Genomic DNA, 26,080 nt, shown 5'->3' with positions numbered 1-26,080 from the left:
AACACTGGTTCGCACACTATTTATACAATCTGTATATCTAAATTCATCTGTCATTAAAAAACACGATTACGTGTAACTTTAACTGCTAAATAACATCATTTACATGTTTTAGTATCTGAGTAAAACAAGCAAAGAAAATTCTTCACATTAACAGGTTTTAAAAGCTGAATATTTATGTTTGTAACATTAGCTTTCTGTCCAGCTTGATGCTAAGCTACGCTAATTACCTCAGAGCTCCAGAGCCACACTTAAACCTCACAGTGTTATTATTGTTTGGATTTAAGATAAAATAAGAGCTCATTTATTTAAATGTAAAACTACTACGGTTCAATGGAGTGTACACCGAGTCGCTCTTGACCAGACCCACCAGTGCAGCTGGAAGAAAAATGTCGAAAGCTGAACCTAAAGTAAGTAGTTTAAAAGGATCCTTATACAATAACCAGATCTAATACCAAGGTCAGATCTGATAGAGATGCTATCAAACCTGAGATGACATCGGAAACAATCATAATTATAACAGTAATAAAGATAACACTATCTGACTGCTTCCACCTCTCCTTCCATCACCCAATCCCCCCACCCGCTCTCCCTCTAAGGCCTCCCTGCCTTTTCTTTCTGACAGTGAGCAGGTCCCTGTTGGCGCTCAGTGCTCTTTTATAATACTGTAGGAAAGGAGAGACAACGCGAGGGAGAGACAGACCGAGAGCAGGGGAGAGGGAGAAAGAAAGAGAAAGGGAGACTGCCAGAAACACTATACCATATCAAAGCGGCCAGAGCACAGCCAACACAGCTTTGATAGTGGGCAGAGAGGAGTGTGGGTCACAAAAGCGCAAGGAGAAAGGCTCAGCGAACGGTTTAAAGAGGGGAGCGTGATCTATCGGGATCCCCGCATTCAGGGGAGAGTGGGGTGGATGAAGCTTTGAGGTGGTGAGTGTTCTTCAGTCGGCTGTCCTGCAGTCAAAAAAAAGGAAAAAAAGGAAGAAGCAGGGCTCCCTCTCTGTGTCTGTCTGTCTCTCTCCCCTCTGGCTTTTCCACTTATCTTTAACAAACAGCAGCTCAGGCGCTCAGCCACTGGTCGACAGTTTGTCCCGACAACAAAAAACCATGGCAACAAGCGCTGGAAGAGCCTGTCCGGTTCCAAAGGTTTGCCCTCTTTGGCTTCCCCAGCTCTCCAGCTTTGGCCACAGACCGGAATCAATAACAAAACAGCTCAAAGTGGCTGAGAGAAGTTTGCGATCGAGAAACCGCACCGTCTTGTGTTTAGACGAGAAAGTAAAGCAGTTTAGTAGATCACCCTTATCCCAGAGGTGGAAAGAAATTGCGTTCCGGTTGCGTGAAAAGAAAGTGGAATTTGAAAGATAGTGAAACGGGAAGGACGAGGGGGTGAGGCAGCAGTTTGTCAGTAACCTATGCGGTCCTCTCCGGCCTGCCTTTGCTGACGATACTTGCACGGCTTCTGCTGATGATACAACTCTGCTTACATCCTTCACTCCTCCCTCCCACTCCTACAAGCTGTTTTTAACGCCACACAAGATACCTTATGTCAACTGAAACGTGTTCCGAATGCTGACAAAACAAAATTCAGGCTGTTTACAAACTCGCAAACAGGCCAAAAGAGAAAAAGTGATATGAGCTATCGCTCGAACGGAGTCGCAAAAAGGCTCTTTTTCTCTGCAGGGCATCCTCCGGCACTTACAGGACTGATTTATCCAGTAGATACATTGAACACGGGCTTTATTCGCTGACAGTTTTCCAAGTATATTAATCCCGGTTATCTGAATACTTTCTTAAAGTGACAGAGCGTGGACGACCTAAAAGCTTTTTCCATGTTTGTGTACTCATGGCTTCGTCTATTGATGAAATTCAGGTAAAGTGAACTGACATCAAGTTTTTAATGCACTTTGTCTTCTCTTTTTAAACCGATGAGTGAGCCAAGTGCCAATGAGACTACTGATACTACTGATACTGACTCTACAGATTTATAATGCTTAGAAATAGTAAAAGGTTGTAACTAAGCAAGGTTATTAACGTCAACTAAATGTAAACTACAAACTAAAAGTAGACGTGAAACAATATTTAGATACCTAAATTAAAATTAAAAAAGTAGACAGACCTGTGGTATCAATTTTAAAATCCTACGTCACCTTGTTCTCCAGTTATCACGTTCACAAAGTTTTCCAAAAACTTGACCTCTGAGATTCCAGCTCATCCGAGATTTTTAGCTGAGGGGTAAAAAGTATCCTTTTGAAAAAAAAGAAAACTAACTGAAACAATTTTGTGAACGTGGCGAACAAACTAAAATTCAGTAGAAACATGGAGGAAATATTCTTAGTTTTCATATCTGTTTGATAAAAATGTTACAGCTTCGTGCCTGATAACAGATGTTTTTATTCTGGATATCTGGAAGACTGTGTCACTGCTTTCTGTACCTAAATCTTGCCTCTGACTTACAGCCTGCATACAATAGTAATTAAAAAGATTACAACTAACAATGAAACTAATAAAAACTAAAGTAAAACAGCCTCACCTCCAGATCCTGAACCTGGTGTGTTGGTGAAGCTGGTGAAATTCAGATAACTAGGAAAAGAAAGCGCAGCTATTTTAACACACAAACTCCAGAAAATGCTGGAAGAATCGTACTGGAAGATCCAGGAATCCTATTAAGACGTGCTTTCGATGGTTTTGGAGGTGGTGCTGATTGGGTCGCGCGTGCAGGTTAAAGAGCATCTACTGCTGCACACTGGCATTCAGAGCTGCAGAGCATGTGTGTAAACATCTGAAGCTGGTGATGCTTTGCCCATCTTAGCACAGTCACAACCTTTGCAGCTTGTTTTGCAGTCGCTTAGGCTGAATGGAAAAAAAAAAACGAAGCTATTTTGGGAAGTAGGAAAAACTTGTGCAACGGAGTGAGTGGTTTTAAAAGGACAAAAGCTGAATTTGGGTCATGAGGGTTTTTAAAAAAATCTTTTTGCTGACAGAGAAAAAGTTTTTCACTTTCATGCAAACACTAGATTATATTGTTTTATATCCACATACCGTCACCCACTCCGTTACAGACCGCGCTCTGTTGCTCATCGGTGCCACCACCCCTTCTTCACCCTATCCACCTGCCGTTTTTTATATAAACATATGGGAATCCTCTCGATGTAGCAGTTAAGTCTTTTTACAGTCCCGTGATTTGTTTTTGTCGTCTCTCTCAAAACCAAATTAGGCACGAGTGCCTGTATGTGCTCGTCTCCCTCTTCATGGAACAGGCTGTGAAATTATCTGAAGCTCACTTGCTGAGTTTACACGGTTAATGAAGGTTCTTGTGGCAGACACAATAAGGAGCTGCCTTTGCTTTGTTCAGTCAAGATTTAAATAGGTTTGGCAACGAGCCCGCTAGTTTGACGATGAAGTGTTGTCTACTGGAGTGCTTATAAAGTAGTCAGTACTCGGCTAGGATTGCTTTTTGCTTTTTTGGGGTGTGTTTTTCTGTCTGAGGCTTTGAGAGTGTGTGTGTGTGTGTGTGTGTGTGTGTGTGCAGATGCTGAGTCTTGCTTGGCCTCTCGTGATGGAGGAGGTTTTTAATCTGTGGGGCTGCCCGCTTTAAACAAAGGTGGAATAACATTTGAACAGAAGTTCGTCTTCGCGTTGACCCTTAAAGACTTGGCTCCGCAGTGTTTCCACATACTAAATAAAAAAAAATAGGCATGACTCCCTGTTTCCACTCACCCTGCTCTGGGTTGTGTTTTCTAATCTGCAGATCCAGAGAGCGGCAGTGAAAAAGAATGAGCATGACTGCGAGTAATAAAGAGAGGAGTGGACAAGGAAGAAAGAGAGAGTGGGAGTAAAAGACAGAGGGGAGTTATATCCTAGGGTCATTAGCAGCATCTCAAAGTCACCTCGTCTTTCAGCGTATGCTGTTTGACAGGCCCTGCCAACAGAATTAGGGATGAGGGATGATGCTGCTGTGATTAGATGTGTAACTCAGGGGAAAGGCAGGTCCTGATCCACGGTTACAGTGCACTCCCTCTCTCGCACGCGAGCGCACGAGAGAGGGAGGGAATTGTGGGTATAAGCGATGCGATAACCTGCGTTTTGAGATGCGGTCAGTTATTGACTGGATAGCCCCCAGATCCTCTATTTCAATGTACGGCGCTGATGCGAGTCAGCCCGATAAACACCGCAGGCTCCCCCCGATGAGTGAATTGAATTCCCAAATTACCAGGCTTAAGATAACATACCTGGCTAAATTGCCGCTCTTTATAAGTCTCAAATCTCTTTGTAGATATTCATCAAAGGCTGTTTCACTCCTGATGCGGAGAACACAGGAGATGGGAAATAGGAGAACAACACACAATGTGGTTCATATTAAGGCCTCTGATCTTCTATCTCGAGTCCCTCGTTTTCCACTACATTCCTTTAGCCAGGGGTGATGTGTGGGAGGGGGAGGGTGGGGGTGTGTGCTGACATTCTCTCTGCCAGTGCAAAATATGTGATGAAGGCTCAGTGTTGGTCGGAGATTTTTACAAGAAAGTAAGGGAAACCTTGTGCTTTACCGAGCCTCTTCTTCTCGGCACAAACTGAATTAGCCCCAGTGCAGCAACTGTAAGTCTTGACTTTCTCTGTATCGCTTCAGGAGGTATCTGAAACCCTCTCTTTTATGCTTTCAGTTCGTGAACCCAAGTCGGAAGTTTCCATCTGTCAAGTGCCAAATGAATGCCAGTGATAGTGGAGTTTGTTGAATAAACTGAGTAGGGTCCATCTGTTTGCTGCCCGACATTAACCCTGAAGACGACCGAGGTACCCACTCAGAGGCAGGCTAACACTTAAGCAGGCTCGAGGGGCTGTGTGGTTGTGCACAGGAACTGCGGAGATGTGGTAACACGAACCGGGAGGAGTGTAGCCGTGACTTTGATGGCTCATCAAATCCCAAACCTCTACACCCGTTTGCACTCTATGACGGGGCTTTGCAGAATCTTATGTGGCTTTATCCCTCACCCTAAAAAATGGCTACTCGTGCTGCAGTCTAATACTTGCATTCATTTCAGTAAGGACCACTGTAGTCAAAAAGAAGATTATTTTCATCTGCGGTTATATATATTTGGCTGCACGTCTCTGGTATACAACCTTCCCCGGCCTTTCGAGTGCAAACATGGAAAGCCTGAGACGGGCAGCGAGACCTCAGCACAGAACAGAGCATCTATGACAGGCATTAAAGGAGGAGCTGGGGTGGGTTGCAAAGCGGGTTGAAGAGGGTAGGAACTCTAGGCAGGCAACTTAAACAGAGATTTGTCAACTGGATGTGTAGAGAGATATAAGGAAAGTCATCAGCTGATCAGCCTGGAGCCTGAGCTGGACTGAAATATGGCCAAAGACCACCATCGAAACAGCTTTGAGCCAACTTGAGTCATTCAGCATATCAGCTGATCAGCAGCACTTTAATAATCGCTGCACACCACTCACATTTTGCACCTCATCATCAAATTGTTAGACTTTTACTTTGTCAGTGACCCGGCATACAGACTGATTGCACCCAACTGACAGAATGGGCTCAGTATTAAGACCTCTGACAGTGTGCTGATGACCTTATGTTCACTATAGCCTCATCCAAAGGGGTCATGTGTCTATGCAGCTTAGCACATCTACAAGAAGCAAATGCATGCGTTATGCATCTCTACATGAAAGCATTCAAATGCTTCACAACTATTCTCTGTTTCAGCCTTGAAAAGTGAGAAAGTTACTTCATTGTGTACACAAAATGCAGATGGAAATGTAATAAAGAAAAAAAGCATACTACTTCTGTAACAGTAGCAGTGATAGTTGCTGTTCGGCTCGTAAGACTGCAACTTTGAATGCGTCGGCAGAAAGGTGAGTCAAAAAGGTAATTTCAGTAATCAGTGCACCTGAGAAAAAGTACTCGGGTGTGTGGTACTACAGCTCGTCAGTGGAGGCCATGCTAATAGAATACTTTAGAAGTGTTGAAAACTGTCCAGATAAAAAAACACCCTTAAACATGCAAAGCAAACCAGTCCAGTTCAATTCTAGTGCGAAGTGTTGGATATTTAGAAATTGGCCTATTATGCTGTCCTTTATCTTCTGTAATACATATACACTCAAATGATGAGGTTAGTATACACAAATAAACTCTGCGCTCAGGCTTCAGTCTGCTCTGAATGCTCTGCTTCAGGCAGCATTTTTCCACCCTTGGCTTGGATGATGTATCAGGTGCCACCAACACGTCCATCTCAGACACAAAGCTCTGGTGTCTACTCAAGCAGAACGAAAATATAATAAGTCCAATTTAACATAACTTCACATTAATATAGTTCTACTGAGCCACAGAGAAATAACAATATAACAAGATAAAGGGTGTTGCTCCCACTTTTTTCAGTAAGCAGTGTCTTTACAAAGTATTTCAGTTTGTAGCGGTCTTCAGTAAAGTGTCAGAACTCCAGATTTCTCGACTAAGAAATCCTGATGGAACTCTACACGGACATTAGACTCCAGCAGATAAAGATCAACAAGTTTCAAGCACATTCTTGTGTGTCAAAAAGAGAGAGGAAGTTGGAGAGTCAGGAGGCTTTCTGGGAAATGTAGTAAAAGACTTTGTTGTGAGGGGGGGGCACAACAAAGAAAAGCGAATGACAAGTGCACATTAGGAAAATGACAAAATACGTTGGACATCCCAGCCTGATGATTTACAACAGCGTGGGATGGAATTTTCCTCCGAGGCAGGGCGTTCCACGCTTTCACCGAGCAGCCAGGGAATCTCCAGCGTTCACACTCGCACACACGCATGCTCGCATTCCTGCAAGGACCCACGGATGAATACAAATTACAAAAAGGCAAAACCGTGCACATTTGGATGCATTTGCACATACGTGCACTTGTTCTCTCTTCCTCTCCTTCTTCCCCTTTTGCTCTTTTACAGCGGTTTCCTGTGCGCACTGTCTACCTCTCATGGTACATTCAGATCATGAACACCCGGAGTCAGCAAGTCTGGACACAGCTGTTAAATATTCAGCCCAACGTTCCCTCTCGCTCTCTCTCACAGTATCTCTCCGTCTTCCACCTTAAAACTCTCCTCTTTTTTGTCCCCACCTCTCTCCCTCCAACGTTACTCTATTTCTAGCTCAATTCTTTCTAATTCTGTAGCTCTCTACGCCGCTACCAACACCGGCACCGCTGCTGCCTCTGCTCTCTGCGCTCCACTTTCATTAAGGGGCTCTCCTCTGATAGCCCTTCATATAACACTTAATCATCATAACAATAAGAGCACTCGCTCCCCGACGAATCACCTCGAGGGGCCAGTCCTAAAGATCCTCCGCTAACTGATGTCATTAACTGCCAGGGTACCCGATTGGCTGGAGCAGCACGGGAGAGCCCGCCTTAGGTGTTTGACGGAGGGCTCAGCGGGAGCAGCGAGGGTCGGACAGGCCAAGGACATTCCTCTTATTGGAGAAGAGCTGAGAACAACGCACAGGCGCCCGCTTGTGCGTGCACAGGCGCAAAGGCTGACGCTGGGAAGCAGAAGACGAGGCCTGTTTGGTGTTACAGTCAGGAGAGAGATGAATAAGACTATTGAATAAGGGGGAGGGAGGTTTGAATAACAGTATTTTACATGAATGGATCTTCAGGGAAATGACTGCTCCATCGCTCCCTCCGCTCTCTATTTTCAGCTGCAATTTGACAACAGGGTTGAGCGAGTGTGTGTGTGTGTGTGTGTGTTGGGGGGCATTTTGGCTGATTGAGTCTCTGCCGTTATCACGCTGTGGAAGTGACAGCGTGCCATATTATGCTGTAGTGGGTGTGCGCATAGATGAACAGTGACGGCAGCTTCTTGCAAACGCACAACAAATCTGCACGCACACGCTCGTCCGAACCACAGAGAAATCACAGCTGTTCTCGGTTGCTATGCGGCAGTCTCACCATCGTCTCGGATAACACACACGCGCGCATGCACATGCAAGTGTGAGACGGGGACAGTAACACCAGGCTTGGCAGGGTCGGAAGGTCACAGGGGTATTGTGACAAAGTCGCTTAGCAACAAACCTACGGCACATATAATTTGCAGTGCGATGGCCTCCCACCAACCCCCCGCCCCCCTCCCAGCGTGCCCCTGACCACATCTGAATGTGGTTATAATGAATATGATGACAGGTGATGATTGTTTTGCACCTGGCTCTCTCTCCCCCACTCACTCAGTGTTTGAGGAGAAATGTGTTGAATGTGCCTCACGACAGACCATAATAAATCTTGTGCCACTGTAAGCGCTCCACGGTGAAAACAAAGTGTAAAGTTAGCAGAACACCAGCTTGTTAGTTTGCCACTAAAGAGGAACACAAACATCAGTGGTTTAAGAGTTTTTCTGCTCCTGCTGTTCGAGTTCAAGTGACACCTGTCCCCTCCGCTTGTCTGAAAACGAGTTTTAAGGTACGATTCCCTTGTTTCGTGACTGAGCGACGTCCCTCGATGACTTGCGTCCCTTGCGGCTTTCCGTACAGCAAATCCCTGCGAGCAGCTACAAAACACTAACACGAGTACAGCAAAGGGAAAGTGACTTTGACTCCAACTTAAAAAAAAAAGTGTGTTTCATCAGGACTGCAGGTAGCTCAGCCCATCTGTGTGCTGAATTCTTTATAGGTTATCACAGGAACGAGGCTCCTGTCCTCTCTGCCTTGTTCCCTTTGTGCACGGTGACGCTTCAAAACAGAATCGGTGAGCTGCAAAATCTGGGCTGCTTCTGCAGAGGCTCGACTTTTAACTGGGAATACGCCTAAATAGTACATTTGACAGATTTGTCTCGCTCGTCGAAATGTAAATGACAAACTGCCCCCGGGGTAGCAGCTAGCAAACATGGTGCACTCGTGCAGAGACAGCAGTTTTATAATGTCATCTGTGGCTGAAAAAAGTAACTACTAATGATGTCATCAAGATTGCTGTAGGCTTGACAACTAGAAGTTTTGTGCTTTTTTTAAAAACAAAAAGTCATCATTGCAAGCTCAGGGTTAAAAACGCAGACACCAGTGTTTTCCATGCTGCATTATGGGAAGTGTAAATGTAGTGTTTTTGAAATTTGACCAGTATTTACTACTAAGAGTTACCATGATGTGACTTCTGATGTTCTTCTACTACTTTTTTCTGAAAATCTCTTAATTCTCTGTTGTAACTGATGCACTGTGTTGGGAGTAAATCATTAGCATTTGAATTATTTTATTAACTAAACTCAGCAGCTCCACAGCACCAGGGGTAAGGAGAACCACTCCAGTGTGGCGTCTTCTGAACAGCTAGCTAGCTTTCAGCTCAGCTAACGCTATCATTGCGAGGGAAATTCACAAGCTTGTTGTTAGTTAGGTGCTGGAAGAGAAGCTACCAATGTAATAATTTCTGGTAACACATGAACTCTTGGTTACTTTTCTCAGTATGTAGCATTACAAAGTAACAGAATACTGTTTCAGCATTCTTTAGATGTTACTTTTAAATGTAACATCACCTGACCCTGAGGCCTACCCTTTAGGTGGAGGTGTGTAGCTTTTCTAATGTGATGTTGTGTTATGTACGTTCCTTCACTGACTGAAAAAAGGGCCCAATGCAGCAGAGCCCAAAACTGCAGTTTTAGGGGCGACTTGAGTCTGGTTCCAAAAACGAGACATTTCCAATAAGCTTGGGTTCATAGAAAGAAAGAAAGTGTACTTTACTGATCCCCGTGGGGAAATTCCTCTCTGCATTTAACCCATTCACGCAGTGAAGCAGTGGGCAGCCACTGGGCACCCGGGGAGCAGTGTGTAGGGACGGTACCTTGCTCAGGGGTACCTCAGGGCAGCTGTTCAGGGGAATCGAACCCCCGACCTTCCGATCATGGGGCCACCACTCTACCTACCGAGCTATCCCTCAGTAGCTATCCCTCAGATTTTGATTGACAGATGTGCCGACACAGGGCTCTGTGGCTGATTAGTGTCTGCTTGGCTTCACTGCCAATTGTAGTCAATGAATCAGACTTTTGGAATATTTTAAGAGAATTAAAACAGGTAATATGGCCTACAGTGTGGTATGGACCATGAGTATATTTCTGCTTTGTTTTCTGTTGAGCAGACTTCTGTTATTATTATTATGAGTCAGTCTAGTCATCATTAATTAGCAGATATACATGTTTGTGTGCTGTACTGTCAGGAACAGTTCTCCAGGCTTCTTGAAGGACATTTAAAGCTTTTCTTTGCATGTTTCTGCCTTTTGTTCTGTTCTCTGTCAAGATGATCCCACACTGCTTCAATAACGGGGAGGCCAATCCATGCTTTTCTGCACTGACAGTGTTTGGGATCATTGTTATGCTGGAAAATGAAGCCAATGCCAATCAGACATTTTCCAGACGGTACTGCATGGTGGATCAAAATCTGTCAGTATTGTTCTGCATTCATAAGTCCATCACTTCTGACAAGATCTCCAACACCACTGGCTGAAATACTGCCCCAAAGCATACACAGCCTCCAGCATATTTTACAAATGCTTGTAGACTCTCTCCTGACCTCCCCCAGAAATACTGACAATGATTTGAACCAAAAATGTCAAATTTGGAGTCATCACTACATCAGCCCTGCCACTGATTTTCAGTCCATTTCTTGTGTAATTTGGTATAGCTTAGCCTTCTCTCCCTTCAGTTAGAACGGCTTCATGACAGCCGTCCTTCCACAGAGACCATTTCTGATGAGGCTTCAGTGAACAATAGATGGATCTACCGAAGGACCAGATGCGTCTCTCAGGCCCGGTGTCAGGTCTTTGCTGGGTTTCTTTATTCCAATTTCTTAAGGACATGACTTTCAGATGCTGTTTATCTGCTGTAGGCAGTTTTCTTTTTTAGGTCTGCCACTTCTTCTTTTGTCTTTCACTTGTCCGGTTTCCTCACATTTCTAAGGATAAACTGAAAACTGTGCTGAGATATGCTAGATTTTCAACTAAAAGCTCTTTGGGAATCACCTTGTTGGTGCAAAAATACTATGATATGGCTGTCAAACTGTGTTCCCATTGCTAAAGAAATGAGAACAAATGATGTGTTTTTGTGACAGGCTGCTAGTAACAAAGTGCCTAAAGACACAATTTCAAATTGGTTCTTTGCTAAGCTGTCTGTTATGTGTAGATATAACACTGGTTCATCTCTTGAGTAAGGTGCTTTTTTTTTTTTTAGCTTGAATGATTGAAAAGCAGACAGCGTCCAAGGAAAAACTTTGAAAGACCTTCAGAAAGCCTGGAGAACTATTGCTCAAGACCACTTTAAAAAACTACCAGAAAGTCTGGCTCCTTGAAAGCAAAATATAAAGAAATGAAAGGTGGCTCGAGACTTTTGTAGTCCTCAGAGGATTAAGAGCATCTGCCATCATTTACAGTTGACCAGCTGATACACGTATGCTCACTAATGACAGGAGGCTCAGTTACTCACTACACGCTCCTCTCCAATCTGCACCTATACATCTCTGTGTGTTACCTGCATCTTTTATTCCACCTTTGCCTTCTACCTGCCTTCACTTCAGCTTCGTTCCACAATCGAACAGTCAAATATCAGGATTTATTATCATATGCAGAATATTCGTTGACAGCCCTGAAATGAAAACCCCACAAAGGATATGCTGCGTTTTAACTAACAGCTCTTCGTTGAGTTAACTGTAGCAATAATTGCCAGTGACATTTTCTTCACTACACACACATTTAACGTGTGAGTCATGCGCGTTATTAAACCAAAAAAAAAAAAACCCCCACAAAAACCAAGGGACCTGCTGAAGACTCAATAATTATATTTCCTATAAAACAGTAGAAATAATGAAGTCCTCTTGTTTGGCATTAGTCAAAACGAAGTGCTGCCTGCACTAAAACCATCACAAAATCAATAATAGAGATTTTTATGAATCGAGTTAAAAGCAGTGGCCTCTCCTTTTTTTTTTTTTACCTCACTGCCTTCATTTGGTTAGTGATGTCACACGTCAGCCCCTCTGTCTACTCCGTCTTTCTCCTTTCCGCTGTGTGCAGTGGAACAAATCAGAGATGGCAGAGAAACTTATCTTTAAAAAGAAACTGCACTGTGTTGTGGAATAATTTGGAAAACTGTCACAGCGAGTGAATCCTATCTCAGAGGGTGCCAGTCACACACACACACGCATACACATAGTGTTAAAAGCATGCGCGCATACACACACACACACACAAACAGGGACTTTGGTGTTTACATCATATGGGAAGGTATTTTTTCCCCTCACCCTGCCAGGGAACAGGCCCACGCACGGACACAGACGCTGACTAAGGCCCTAAGACTCCTGGGGGGGGGGGAGGCGCGCATGTGTATATAATCAGTTTGGTTGTGTATCTATGTCGAACTGTTACTAGCTGAAGCGGACTTCGCTTGGACAGCGTTCATGATCTGCTTGTGCTGCTATGGTCTTGTGTGTTTGTGTGTATTTTTCTTGCTTGTGTGTGTATATTTGCGCAGTGGTATCAAACAGTCCTGTTCAGTGTTAAGCTGCTGCGCGGTTATGTACAGTACTCTGTTTGTGGTTTGGCCTTAGCAGGGCTGAGCTAATGCTAATCAGTTTATTGGGGAAAATCTGCATATTTTGTGTTTCTCTGTGTGTCTGCACGAGTGTGTCTACTTAAAGCATTCTTGTGTGTGTGTGTGTGTGTGTGTGTGTGTTTTGCTTCCCGGTTCATAAACTTTTAAGCCACCGTGCGGTGTGATTTCCCCACGGTTTGGGGTTTGAGGTTGGAGCGAGAAAAAACTATCAGAGGACAGCAGAAAGACAAAGTGTGTTTGAGCGCACGTCTGCGTGTGTGTATTCAGGTCCGTTAAAAGCTCCCAGTTCTCCCATCCAGATTTAGATGGCTGATGTTCAGAGCGTCAACCACAACACTTGGAGAACACAACAGGCGGCCTATTCAACCCGAGACACAAATAGAGCAGTCTTCCTCTGTGCTTAAAAACCCCGTAGCTCAAACGGAGAGCTAAAAACAGATATTTCTGTGGCGCACTGAAGAAGGCCAACCGCTAAAAAAGAAAAGAAAATCACTCTTTCTCCGTGACGCTGTGTTTTCTTTTGCTAAAATAAGAACTGGCGAGTACAGTATCCGTGGAGACGACCCAGCACCATCTCTTCTCCCTTTTCATTCACTGCCTGCCTGCAGTCGTCGGCGAATCTCGGGATGAGAATCGACAAAGGTCAGACAGTCGCAGATGGAGGGCAGCAAGGCGATGGAGTTACCCGTCGCGAGACACTGGGGTATCCATTTCAAATAGAAGCCTCTCTCAGGGGGCTGTAACGAGCTCTAACACTGTGTGTGTGTGTGTGTCTATGAACGATGCATACAATACCAAAAAGTATCCATTAGCTGTGAAGTATCTTCACTTTAACAGAAAAAAAGGGGGAGGAGTAATGTCATTATATAAATCAGATGGCTCCTGAGGTCATTTTTGTCTTCACACATGCTTCTGCATGCCAGCATACACACACACACACACACACACACAGGCAGTGTATGGCTGTATCCATTTATGACATCACTGTAACTAGCCAGAGAGAGGAGAGTCAGAGAGAACCAAGCTGACGTCATCCCATTCACTCAATGTCAATTACGTAATCACGGGGCCTGACGCTTGCAGGACAGGCACGCCGTGGACGGGTTTTTGGGTTTTGTTTTGTTTTTTTGTGATAGCGTGAAGGGCACATAATTGCAATCTCATGTGCGAGAGGAAACATAAAGTGAGGCATGCTGATGACATCATCAGCGGGAGGCAGCTTGGCGTGAGCGTGGCGGCTGTGACATATCGAGAGTGTTGGGGTAGAAGAGAAGGAGACAGAGTGCCGCAAACAGACCGGCTGGAGGAGTTATGCAACGCAAATCCAACTCAGACTAAAAAAGGGCCTTTTTTGCCTTTTCCCTGTGTGTGTGTGTGTGTGTGTGTGTGTGTGTGTGTGTCCTAGATGACTTTTATGTAGCACTTTTACTTGAGGCAAAGAGTGCATTAAAAACGCACAGGCACTCAAGCGTACCACTGAAATCTGCACACACGCGCGCAGTCGCTCGCCCCCCCACTTATAAACAAAGCTTCCTAAGGACAGGAAATCCTTCCACCCACGTTCCTGTGTTGCTTGGCAACCAGAGCAGCGTCACCGTGTGCATGCCTCTGCCGCTGAAAATGCACAAACAAGCAGACACACACATTAAACTGCAACTCCTTAAACGCCGCTCCTTTAAAAGCAACGAAAAAGAAAATCGCCAGATCGCAGAGCCAAAGCCGAGCAGACTGATACTCGCCACAGCTGCCCTCCGATTCGTCAGCTATGGATCTACACCAAACATGACATCACCCCTTGTAAACATAAAACACTTTTTCCCCCTATTTATAAGCTCTATTTTTACACCCGCTGACGTCTTTCTATGCACGATGCTGCGCGTGCGCGTTTGTGTGTGTGTCAGCGAGCATTTATGTGCGTGCACTATCTAAGGATGCGACCACCAATAGCTCAGCAGGACTTAAGGAGAGAGGGGCTAATTGAGCAGAGGTGCCCAGCACTGTGGACAATGAGTCCATTTCAAATCAGCAGGAGGCCTATTGAAGACAATTATAACCTGGGGGATACAGAGGAGCATTATTCTTCTAAGCCATCTCGGCTACTTTGGCCGGCTGCGTTTCCACTGCAATTTACAGCCCGTCTTTTAACTCTCCGGTTGTATTAACACATGAACCTGTGCATGAAAGGCAAAGTTCATCAGCCCTAATCAATCACAGCGGGCTCAGTCATTAACTAATAAATAATTCCTGTGTCTGAAATACAATGATTACCGCAAACACACAGAAGGAGCGGCTTTCTACTTCACTGCAATCAATAAAGCACCGCCTCAAGTTCAAGTTTACAAGTTGTTTCTTGTAAATAAATAAAAACTGACGGTATATCTAAAAGTCACATATTTAATTTGTTGTCATGCATATTTGCCAACTGACGATGCTTTATTCAGGAGAGAATCAAAAGACACTTCCCATCACAGTTGGTGCATTTACCAGTGAGGCGACGGCGTTAAAGATGCTTTTGCTTAATGTTTTAAAAGATCTGAAGTCAGCTGGGACAACACTGAATCTCGGGGCACTGCCGGGTGCTTAAAAATCGCTATTAAGAAGTTCAATTATTTTTGGAGCTGCTTTGCAGCTGTTAAGTAAAAAAATATTTTAGCGTCTCGTGGTGGACTACGGATTACAAGCATAGACTGTATAACTGACCCACTGGTTAGCAGACCTGAGCATTTCTGAAACCAGATACCACATATAACAACAACAGGTAGATCTGATTGTGACACTCACTGGATAATCGAGTGTCAGTCACACAGAACAGCTCATCCTGCTTTGTCCAGCTTTTGACTCTAACGGGGACAATAATTCACAAAATTTGAATGTTTTATTCAGTAAGATTTAAATAAACCATAAGCCATAAACGTGTTGAGAAAAAAACATTGACAAGGTGACAGAGAACGGGAGCTGAAGGCTGTTTTCTCATAGACGGTTTGGTACTTTGCTAACTATGTCCATCTTTTATATACAGTCTGTGATTCCAACATTAATGAAACAAAAGCTCTTTTTTCATCTCTGAGTGGAAATAAGTAGGAGAAAAATAATCTCAGTTCATAAACTAGCATGTTAGTTAACAGTCCTGACATTATGGCAAGATATGCAGAGATATCAAATAAAGCTAGCATGCTATTCAGCTAGCCCTGGCCTGTACTGTTTTGTAATACCACACTTTGCTTCAGCGCCTACCTGTAGCGTACAATCAAGAGGGGCTTATGTTGCCTCAGAGAATTTAGCAGTGTAGAGGTGGAAATATAAAACTTGTATAACTCTACACAAAGGGTGGCTGTAGCTTCTCCTGTAGCTGTCGCCAATCTCAGGGTCAGCTTTGCTATTTTTGCTGCTAGGTTAGCAAGGTGCATCCATAAAATGCTAATTTTCTCAAAACTGGAGCACTCACTTCTTGGAATTTCTGTTGGTTAAAATGACTCTAACTCATACCATCAGATAATTGTCTGAATTATTATTGTCTGAATTCACTTCAAAGTTCCAGTGTGGTGACTCATATTAGCTCAAGTGGCGCTTACCCAACAGCTACCGGCAACGCTTGCTTGTCGTGGCAACCATCCACCGCGCATTGCAGCCATGCTTATAATACTTAATCACTTTAAGCATTAATAACACTTCAAAAGGCTCCGCCTCTGTACAGTAGTTATGAAGAGGAAATTAACCATAAAGACCAAAAACATATTCTACCCAGTCTCTGAACAAGCTTTTTAACGTTGTTAAGTTCGGCATTTTAACTTTTAACACTGGCGTCTATGGGGAATGCCCCAAGTGGACATTTAGAGGAACTGCAGTGTTTGCCCCTGTGTTGAGTTCATTTCTAAATGTTGCCACCAGCCAAATGCTCCACTGAGGGCAGAGTGGACTAAACAGTAAAACATAATTCTCTCTTGCATACAGATATATTTAGTTTGAAACAAAAATATTTCAATATAGTATCCAGTTACTACAAACCAGATCACGGACCACAGATGTCCACTTTAAGTGGAAATTTCTTAATAAAAAAGTACTCCATTACACAAAGTAGTGATTATATTTGCACCTGTGTCTATGCATCAATGTATTTTGGAAGAAAGTTTTGCTACATGGTAAAATTCAAGGGTTTACAATGAGGACTGGGATATTGGCTAACAATAAATGTAAATAGTGTAACCATATTTAGTTTGATCAGGCAGGAATCAAACGCTTTACAATGGAAGTAGCAGTGCGATCGTCGTCTGTGCACTGCCTTGCTCTGAGCCCAGATATGGGCCGTATCTTCACACAGCACAACAGCTGATTTAACTATAATCTGGTACTTTTTTTTTCCATTGTTTTTTTCCGCCAGTTTACCTTCGTACTGTGTCCTCTTTTCACCTATAAAACTTAAGAAGTCAGGACATTTTTTTTCTCACTTTTGCTGATAAGGTGCACTTCTGTAGTGTTTACCTTTCAGAACTAAATGTGCTGTAGCCTCTGCTGTATACTTTGTTCTGACGATGCATTTCAGACACACACGTGGCTCAAAGCCACAGCTGACCAGAGCGCTTACTGCGTAGCTCTGACTCTGACCAGTGCAACGAGAAATATTAAAACTGCCATTTTTTTGAGTGTTTATGTTGAATAAATCACGAGATGACATCCAATAAAAACTGTATTCAAACTGCATACTACTCAATTCATTCACACATGAATTATAGATCCATTATGGGCTGTTTTAGCTGTGCTGAGGGAATCAGACAAACAACAGTTGTGCTGAGAGCACTAACCCACTGATCCATCCATACCAATTATCTGTGTCTAGGGTGGAGTCTGAATTCAATATTCAATTTACACAGTTCAATCTCCCATCAGAGCTTCCAGCTGGAAAAACTAAAGGCGTCAAAACGGCCATAACGGACAAAAGCGGCATAAGCCTCGTCTGAGAGCTTCAACTGTCTCCAAAGTGAAAAAGAAGCGGGCTAACTGAACGTCGCACCACAGGGGTGTCCATTGAGAGACAGTGAGAGGTGGAGGGGCGAGAACTCCATTGAGCTCAGCCATGGGGGGTCAATATGTGAATGAACGTTTGCCATGGAGGTGAATTATGAATGAGCAGCACTCGCAGCACTCCTGGAGAGAGCATGTCAGCCCCCCTGTCTCCTTCACTCCATCCTCTCTTGCTTTCTTTCCATTTCTCCTCCTCCTCCTCCCCCTGCTGCTGTCCTAAAATCTCCATCATCCTCTCCTTTCCCCTCCGTCTCTGTCTCATCTCTCGCTACTGGATTAATCTTCTCATCTGCCTCATTCTTGGTCATCTGATCTCCTCCCCTCCCCAAACCTCCTCCACCTCCTGTCTCCAGACCGGGTTGAGAATGGGGGGGGGGGGGGTGACGGAGGTAGAGACACGCCGTCTGTCTGAGAGAGACGACAAAACCCTTGTTCCCTTCACATACATATTTGCACAAATTCAGTAGGACGCACACACACACGCACCCGTGCACACACACACACAGTGGCACATAAGATAATGCAAAGGCAAACATTCCTGCATGTGAAAAGGCAGATGCATGCATTAAGTGAAAGGCTTTCAGACACACACACACACACACACACACACTTCTCCCAGCTGTTCTCCTGGCCACAGAGCTTGTGTGTGTGTGTGTGTATTCGCGTGTGTGTAATCCAATGTGCTGCTGCTCAGCCTGTGCCATGCTCTCTCCTCTGTTGCTGTGCGTCTGATCAGATCTGCCTCCGTCAACCTGTCTGCCGTCTATGGCTCACAGACGCACACACACTTTTTCTCTCCCTCTCTATTTCACACACAGACACACACACACGTTTCAGAAGCTGTTACTACTTATCAAGCCTCCTTCAAGCTTGGGAAAAACAACATTCATTCAGCCTTGGTTTCGCCGCCGCCAAGTGATGTGTTACCTGCTGCACTCCAAACACCTGAGCGCGCACACACACACACACACACAGTGAAAGAAAGGGGAAAACGGACTTAAAGAGAGTGTTTTGCCCCTATTTTTCTCTCCTTCAGCTTAAAGTAGCCTACCAGGAAAAAGAAAAAGTGCGTTTGTGTTGGAATGAGATCACACTGTTCCCTTAAAAAGTATCCACTCCTTTTGATCCCTTCACTCCAGTTTACAGCGGTCACTTCAGCTCACTTTGGCCCCTTTTTTAGCTTGTGGAAAACAACCTTTATAACTCTCTCTCCCTCACTCACACTCACACACACACACACACACACACCTGTATACTTACATACTTACAGTGACACACACACACACACACACACCTGTATACTTACATACTTACAGTGACACACACACACACACACACACGCACCTCCACAGCGCTTCCCTTTAAGTGCAGAGCCGTGCAGCACATGTCATCATCACACACACTCACACACACCTCTGCCAGACCTGCATTAATGCCACAAAAAGCCCAGTAAAGTCACCTTAGGATCCTTCTGTGTTCCAGACAAGCCCCTTCTTCACACTCTTCCTCTCCTCTTTTAGACTTCTCTCTCCTCCTCTCCTCCTTTCCTTCCGTCCTTCCTACCGTGTTATCCGTCAGTCCTTCTTCTCCCTCTCTCTCTCTCTCTTTCACTCTTCGTTTCGGTACTCGGTCAGTTCCCAGCGTTTTTCCCGAGCCCCTCCATATCCGCCCAGCCAGTCGTTTCTAACCGCCGAGCAAGCGTACCTACACACACACACGCACACACACACAAGCCGCTTCTGCGTTCCTATAGTCTCTCTCGCTCTCTCCCTCTGTTTATTCCTCTCTGAGCTCGCGCTCTCCCTCTCTCTCTACTGTCGGAGAAGAGCTCGGTGAGCGTGTGTATGCGCAAGTTTGTGTACGTGTGCGCGCGCGTGGATGTGTGTGTTCCTGTGCCGTGCCTGCTTTGCCCAGCCAGCAGCAGCAAGCAACAGAGGACTTCCCCCGGTGCCCGCCCTGGGTCCTAGAGAGAGCTCTGTTCCCTGAAAGAATGCCATTGTGTACGGAAGACATGTCCAAAGATCGTCTATAATCTTAACAAGACGATTCATTCACCAGTTTTTTACTACACACACACACACACACACACACACACACACACACACACACACATATATATATATATATATATATATATATATATATATGTGTGTGTGTGTACATACATATATATGTATGTACACACACATATATAAAAAATGTAGTAAAAAAAAGGATATGATAATAATAAATCTAAATCTTCAGTAAGGTGCATTTTGAACACACAAACATCACTAAATTAAGGAACTAATATATCTATCTATCTATATAGATATAGATTTATAGATATATATATATATCCTTGTGACATAGATACAAATAATTAAGTATTAGAACATAAGAAGGCTATTCAGCAAAAGGTTCGTTTAGCCATTATGACATCCAAAGGTAAAATGTGGGATTTTATTTATTTATTTATTTATTTATTTATCTTTAAGCCAGTAAGTTGTTTTGATTCTGTACCCAAGTGGTCGCTATGGCAACAGCAGGGCAGAGAGGCAGATGCGGGGAGTCATGCAAGGGAGTAGAAGCTGTTATAGATGGCGGATGGAGGGGCATTCTGTCCTTTTGCACATCAACTAGACTGAGCTCCGTTGGACGCATTTGCCCGGGTCATAAATCACATTTTCATTTGCTCATGTCAAGTAGCCTTAACACCGCTTCCTTTACCTTCTCTGTCTCTCTCTCTCACGCACACAGGCACGCGCACACACGGGGTTCACTCGGGTCTACTTAGAAAAACTTGACTGCGTCGCCGTGTGAGGCAGAAGTACAGCACCTTTAAAATATGGCGTACGCCTTTCTTTCTTAACAGAGTGAGTCATCTTCTTGAACTCGTTTAATCTCCCGTGCAGCTACCTTCTTCCTCATCTCCCTCCCCCTCCCTCCTCTCCTTTCCCCATCCTGCCTCAGAGCGTCATCAGGTTACCATAGCAACGGCCCGCCTATGGGAGACAGAGATCAGATCATTATGGACCATGGGATCCAGAAACTGAAGGACATGATTTTTTTTTTTTTTTTCTGTGAACACAGGAAGCGGGAACCCTTAACAGGCAGGCTTGAACGCCTTCTTAGTTAAACAGCCAGAGTAGTGAGAACTTCGACTGAGCAGGTTTTTTGGCGGGTAAAAAGCAGCTTTGATAATCCATTTAAACCCTTCAATAACATAAGTAATGCGTGCCTACCACTCCTGCACGTTGCTAAAAATAGAGTAAACTTCATTAGATATGCAAAATAGGGTGCTTTGAGATGTAAACACGTAGCCTCCAGAAACAGTTCACCAGAACTTGCTTGCCACACTTCTGAATTAATGAATCTGACAGACGTGGCAGTGATCAGCCCACTGAGAGCCCACAGCAAGGAAATCCAAATGTGCTCTCTTTTTATATATATGGGCGGGGAAATGGAAGCGGGCAAAGTGCGGTGCTTCAAGTTGAGCTCAAAATGCACCAAGGAAACTGTTTTGTTTAATAAAGATCAAAGACAAGTGTTGGGAGAATGAAGCGTGTTTACAGGCCCTCATATCCAGGCTGCTTCGCCGTGCCCCTATTATTAGAGGGAGGCCGTGTGTGTGTACGTGTTTGCATGTGTGCTTGTATTGCAAGCCTAGGGGGCTGCATTAAGCTGAAGCGACAGAGGGGGATCTTTAAGATGTCTTCCAAAGTTTGCTATTGAGGGAGATCTTATCTCTGAGCCCCACAAACAGCCTGGGAGAGGAGAGGCGAGCCGAGGCTTAAGACAGTGAAGGAAAAACAGAGTCCAGGTAGCAGCACAGCTAAACAAGATATGTGTGATGATTTTACTCGTCAGCTACTGGTTATCTTGTAAGTTTTAAGACTGAAACTGGGATCAAGTCATTCACTGCCGTGGAAATACACACCAATAGAGCATTTATTACAGGTTTACTATAGTCACTAATGATGCAGTCAACTACGTCAGTTATTGATCACACAGATATAACCCGGGTGATTAAATCAGTCAGGTTACTACTTTGATCCAGCACCAGAGGACCAAGTGTGTTTGGCATGTAGAGTGATTTCAGCAAAGAGTCCGTTCAGTTCAGAATTCGGATTAAAATCAGCAGGAATTTATTTAATAATTGAAATGCTGAATTGTTCTTGTTCCGCCCCTGTCATCAAACAGCCAATCAGCAATAGGATGGAAAAAAGAAGCATTGTTGTCCCACTGCATTTGGACAGCTAAAGTTCCCCAGTATTTATTGGCACACAAATTTGTAATCTCCAAGTCTGTGGTTATCATAATGAGTAAGTAGACAAGTGTAGTCATTGTATTTCTTGGCTAGTCTTAGCCACAATGTGAATTAGCGTGGCACCGGCTCCAGGCTCTGGTGGGTTAAGCCAGACAGGAAGATCATGTCAACACATTAAGAAAAAGCCTTAGTGTTATGAAAATGTGCCCACATGAAAAACTAACTTGAAGAAAAAGATTCTTACAACCTATTTTGGGGCAAATTTACCACACAAAGCATATTTTATCAAATACAGCAGGGTTTGAAAAACTAGGCAACCTCTGGGGCTAAAGAACGGACTACTGGACTCATTTATAGGTATAAGCATTTCAAACTGCCAATAAAAATAAAGAAATATAAAAGAGTCAGGAGAAACACCCTTCAATCATGTCGCGAGTGTTGATGTTGCACAGTTTGTCCACCAGAGGGCAAATTCTGTGTCGGCAGCACACGTTTGAGATGCCACAAACAACAACCAGCTGATCTGATTTTTATGTCCATGTGCTCTCTAAAATAACTAAACTGCTATATGCCCTGTTGGAAGTTCCATGAATAGCCACTCGAGGCTAGCTCCAAACTTGGACAGTTTAAAAGATCGATGTCACCCACTGGTTAGTAAAGTCCTATTATGAAGCTCCAGTTGAATGTTTTCGCTGTTGTCATTTTGTTGTGATGGCCTAGACCAGATCTGTTTGTGAAACCACGTTCTCATTGGCGAATTACTTCTTAGAATGACTATAATTTATAAAACTGACTTAATGTTTTAATCAATATAAGCAGAAATGAATGACTGAGGCCATAATCTCATCAGGAAACTGTTTACAGAGTTCAGAGCCAATGAAGGACTTCCTGCAGACTTGTGCAGGACTGGAAGTCTTTTTGGTCTCCATTAGATGAATGCTGATTTAAGATACTTCTACGTTACCTTCAAACCTGGAAGCTTGGTCTTTGATAGTGTTTGTGCCTTCAAAAGAGGGCTACTATTTAACTCAATACTGGATGCAATTTTAGTATTTTATTTGTATATTATTATTAGAAATGGTAGCAGAGGTTCTTTGTTTTAGCAGTCCTGTCCACAGTGGGACTGGAACATTTAATTAACTGGTTATAAATGTCTGTCATTATTGACAGTTCATTTAAATTACATTTCAGTGATGCATTTCATTTGCCGCTTAACACATATACAGCCGAACTGCAACAGAACAGCACGATAGGGAAGGAGAAATGGAGAGAGTCTGTTAAAGAAACCCAAGCTGCTGCTACAGACAAACATATTATTTTATGATCACAACGTTGTCAGATAAAATTAACTAAACTGCAGGTGTTGCCAATCCACAGACTGCATTTATGCTAGGCTGACACCTAATCATGCAAGCCAGACTTCCTCCAGATGTGCCACAGTACAAATTATGGTATTTCGGTTAAATGTGTATGCATTGATGCCCTCTATTAATATGTGTGTCCTTTAACCACAAAAATACATATTTACTTATTTATGTGTTGTGTTTCAAAGCAGCTCTATCTTGGGTCAGCATGTTGACAACCAGTTAATTATATATTGTGACTGTGGCATCACTCATGATGATTTAAATTATGCTGAACTAACATTTCTAATCACAAACTACATTGCTGCATCCAAATGCAAATAAATCTCCAATATCTTTGTGGATAGCGAGAACATGACAAACTGCTTGCATTATTGGGTTCTACTTTGTTTAACAATGCCAGCGCCCCCAAAACTCCAAGAGCTAATTCGTTTTCAGTTGTACCAGCAATTCCCAGCTGGTCTTTACTAGCTGAAACAAGTAGAGCCTGACTGGTTTATCTGTGAGCTGATATTATCAGCAGATATTAGCTATTTGCCCGTGTCATGATATCAGCATGTATAACTGCCAATGAATAATAATAATTATAAGAGGAATTGACAAGGGAAACACCCTTCAACCACGTTACGAGTTTTGATGTTGCATAGTTCAACCACCAGAGGGCAACACACATGTTTGGGCAGCCCGTTCTCACTCCCGACGCGTAACATACTGACGATTTGTCACATCCTGAGGCGTTCCATGGGAATAACTAACAGAAACAAAACAGAAACAGAGATGCAGGGAGGCACAGGGAAAAACACAGAATGACGGACGGAGAGACGCAGACGAACCAGCAACGAGGACGAGGTAACACACACTATAAATACACACACCAGGAATCAAGGGATGGGAAACAGGAGGGGAACACACCTGGAAGACATCACAGCTGACGAGGCAGGGGAACGTAAACAGAACGCACTGACATCAGACAGGGACCTTCAAAGTAAAACAGGAACACATACAAGCAAAGACACAGACTAAGAAACGCGAACTAAACACAGAGACCTTACAACACAAAAGGGGATACACAGGCAGGGATAACACCAAACAGAGGGAACACAACTAAACCCTGGGAAACCAAAAACACTGGGTCACTGACCCAGGACCATGACACCGTCTGCGTTCCTATGCTACGCGCCGAATTGTGGATGAAATCAAATAGAATGACGCTCCCGCGATAACACACGTATTCCAGCCCTAACCCTGATCTTGTCCCTAACCGTAACCGCCACCTTAAATGTGTTAGATAGTGTTTTCCAAAGCGATTTAAGTAAAATAAACGCACATGTGTAGATTGATTCCGAATTCGTAATATAAAGACGTGTTGGGTGGCCGAAAGCGCAATATACCGACGATTTGTCACCTAGCGTAAAATGTTACGCTTTGGGAGTGAGAATGTGTTGGTTTGGGACGCCACGAACAACAACCATCTGTTACCATAAGTGAGTAAAGTAAATAAGTAAAACAACTACACTGAATAAATGTTTCTTGTGCCTGAAAAAAATCTGTATCGGTCTTAAAGTCCTTTATTGTTCAGGCGCCGTCCATACAATCAACTGCAGGGAAAATTCTTATGGGGTCAAGAGTTTGAAATCAGTGCTAATTTTAACAGGATGCAACTGGGTAAAATGCAACTAAACCATAAAACATAGCACACAAAAATGACTGGATTCAAGTAGTCTATAATTATTAACATAATATGTATGTTTGTTTGTTTTTGCTTATTTTAGGGTACCGTTTATCTAGTAGTTTGCTGTCTGAAATAAACTGGGAGTCCAACAGAGTATATTTTTAAATTCCTCTGATTTCCTGTAGACGTATTTTCTTGTGATGTCAGGGTTGATTGGTGCTTATTTCCATGATTTCAGGCTTCTCTTGGTAACCCTGCATTTAATGTCACAACGCTGTGAACTGCAGCTAATTCCCCTATAGGCAAAGGCTGCAGAAATTTGGACTTACAGAAAAGTGTGCATGAAAGGCTCAAAACGTCTGTGAGAGAGCCCCTCGTGCACTTGACAATTTCACAGTGGGACAGCCTTAAGTCCTCATGGTCTTAGCAGGAGTGCTCCTCAAAGTCTGCGAGTCCATGAGTGTGGAGATTGGGCCTAAGAGTTAAAGAAGATTTGTGGTTTTTAAGCGAAATCCAGCTACTTTTGAAGTGTTGCCACAGGTTACTTTTTTTGTCTGCTCGATGGGTAGAGCTGTTTTGCATACATATACATAAGCTGTAACTCATCACATTAGACTATTTTAGGACCAAGGTGAAAGTCTATACACGCATTGTCTGCTCTGGGACTGCAGACTGGAACGTAGCTGTGCACGGTCCCTGACAAATAAAGATTTGAACCGAGCTAAAGAGCTGTTTAGGGAATCTTGCATTTTTGTTGCTTTGTTGATATTACAAGACATCTGGGATCCTGTCGGGCTTTAAAATCTGCATATATGGCTGGACAGAGACTGGTTTTGATAGCTCACTGCGGTGGTTTGGTCACAAAGACCTGGCAACCCTGCATTTCCACAGATGCCTCTTTTTGTTGTTGTTGTTGTAGTTTGACAAGAATTTCCTGTGTTCTTCAATTATATTTGCTTTCCTTATCTGCTTCTTCACATTATATACTTCCAAAATTATGAGATGACTTTAATATAATAACTCAGTTCTAGTAACTCACTGCGCTATTGTTAACACGCATTCAGACACACGCAAGCTCGCAGACGCTGAGCGGCCTAGGAGCTATCCATCCATTCATGATACTTCATTCTTTAAATGGGGCTGCCATCTTTGCCTGTCTACCCAGAGGCTTTGGCCGGGCGGAGGGGTGGGTCAGCAATCATGTGGGTGACAGGAAACAGGCAGGCGTATTGGCTGTC

The 26,080-nt window shown here is 43.7% G+C and overlaps 1 protein-coding gene across 2 annotated transcripts in view; it reads right to left on the bottom strand.

The window, feature by feature from the left end:
• ches1 (checkpoint suppressor 1) overlaps positions 1-19,475 on the bottom strand; it is a 67,857-nt gene extending 48,382 nt beyond the window's left edge. Inside the window, exon 1 of one of the 2 annotated variants that reach the window (XM_084954335.1) lies at positions 19,121-19,475. The gene's annotated coding sequence lies outside the window, so the exon portion shown is untranslated. Of the gene's footprint in view, positions 1-19,016 lie in introns of both variants that reach the window. The other variant, XM_084954334.1, reaches the window with a different exon arrangement.
• Between the last annotated feature and the right edge of the window lie 6,605 nt (positions 19,476-26,080).

This window comes from Perissodus microlepis, chromosome 15 (assembly GCF_051167445.1).
Source record: "Perissodus microlepis isolate ML-2025 ecotype Zambia chromosome 15, ASM5116744v1, whole genome shotgun sequence".
NCBI classification, from domain to species: domain Eukaryota; kingdom Metazoa; phylum Chordata; class Actinopteri; order Cichliformes; family Cichlidae; genus Perissodus; species Perissodus microlepis.
The sequence above is the reverse complement of the archived record's forward strand: the minus strand, read 5'-3'. Positions and strand labels throughout refer to the sequence as shown.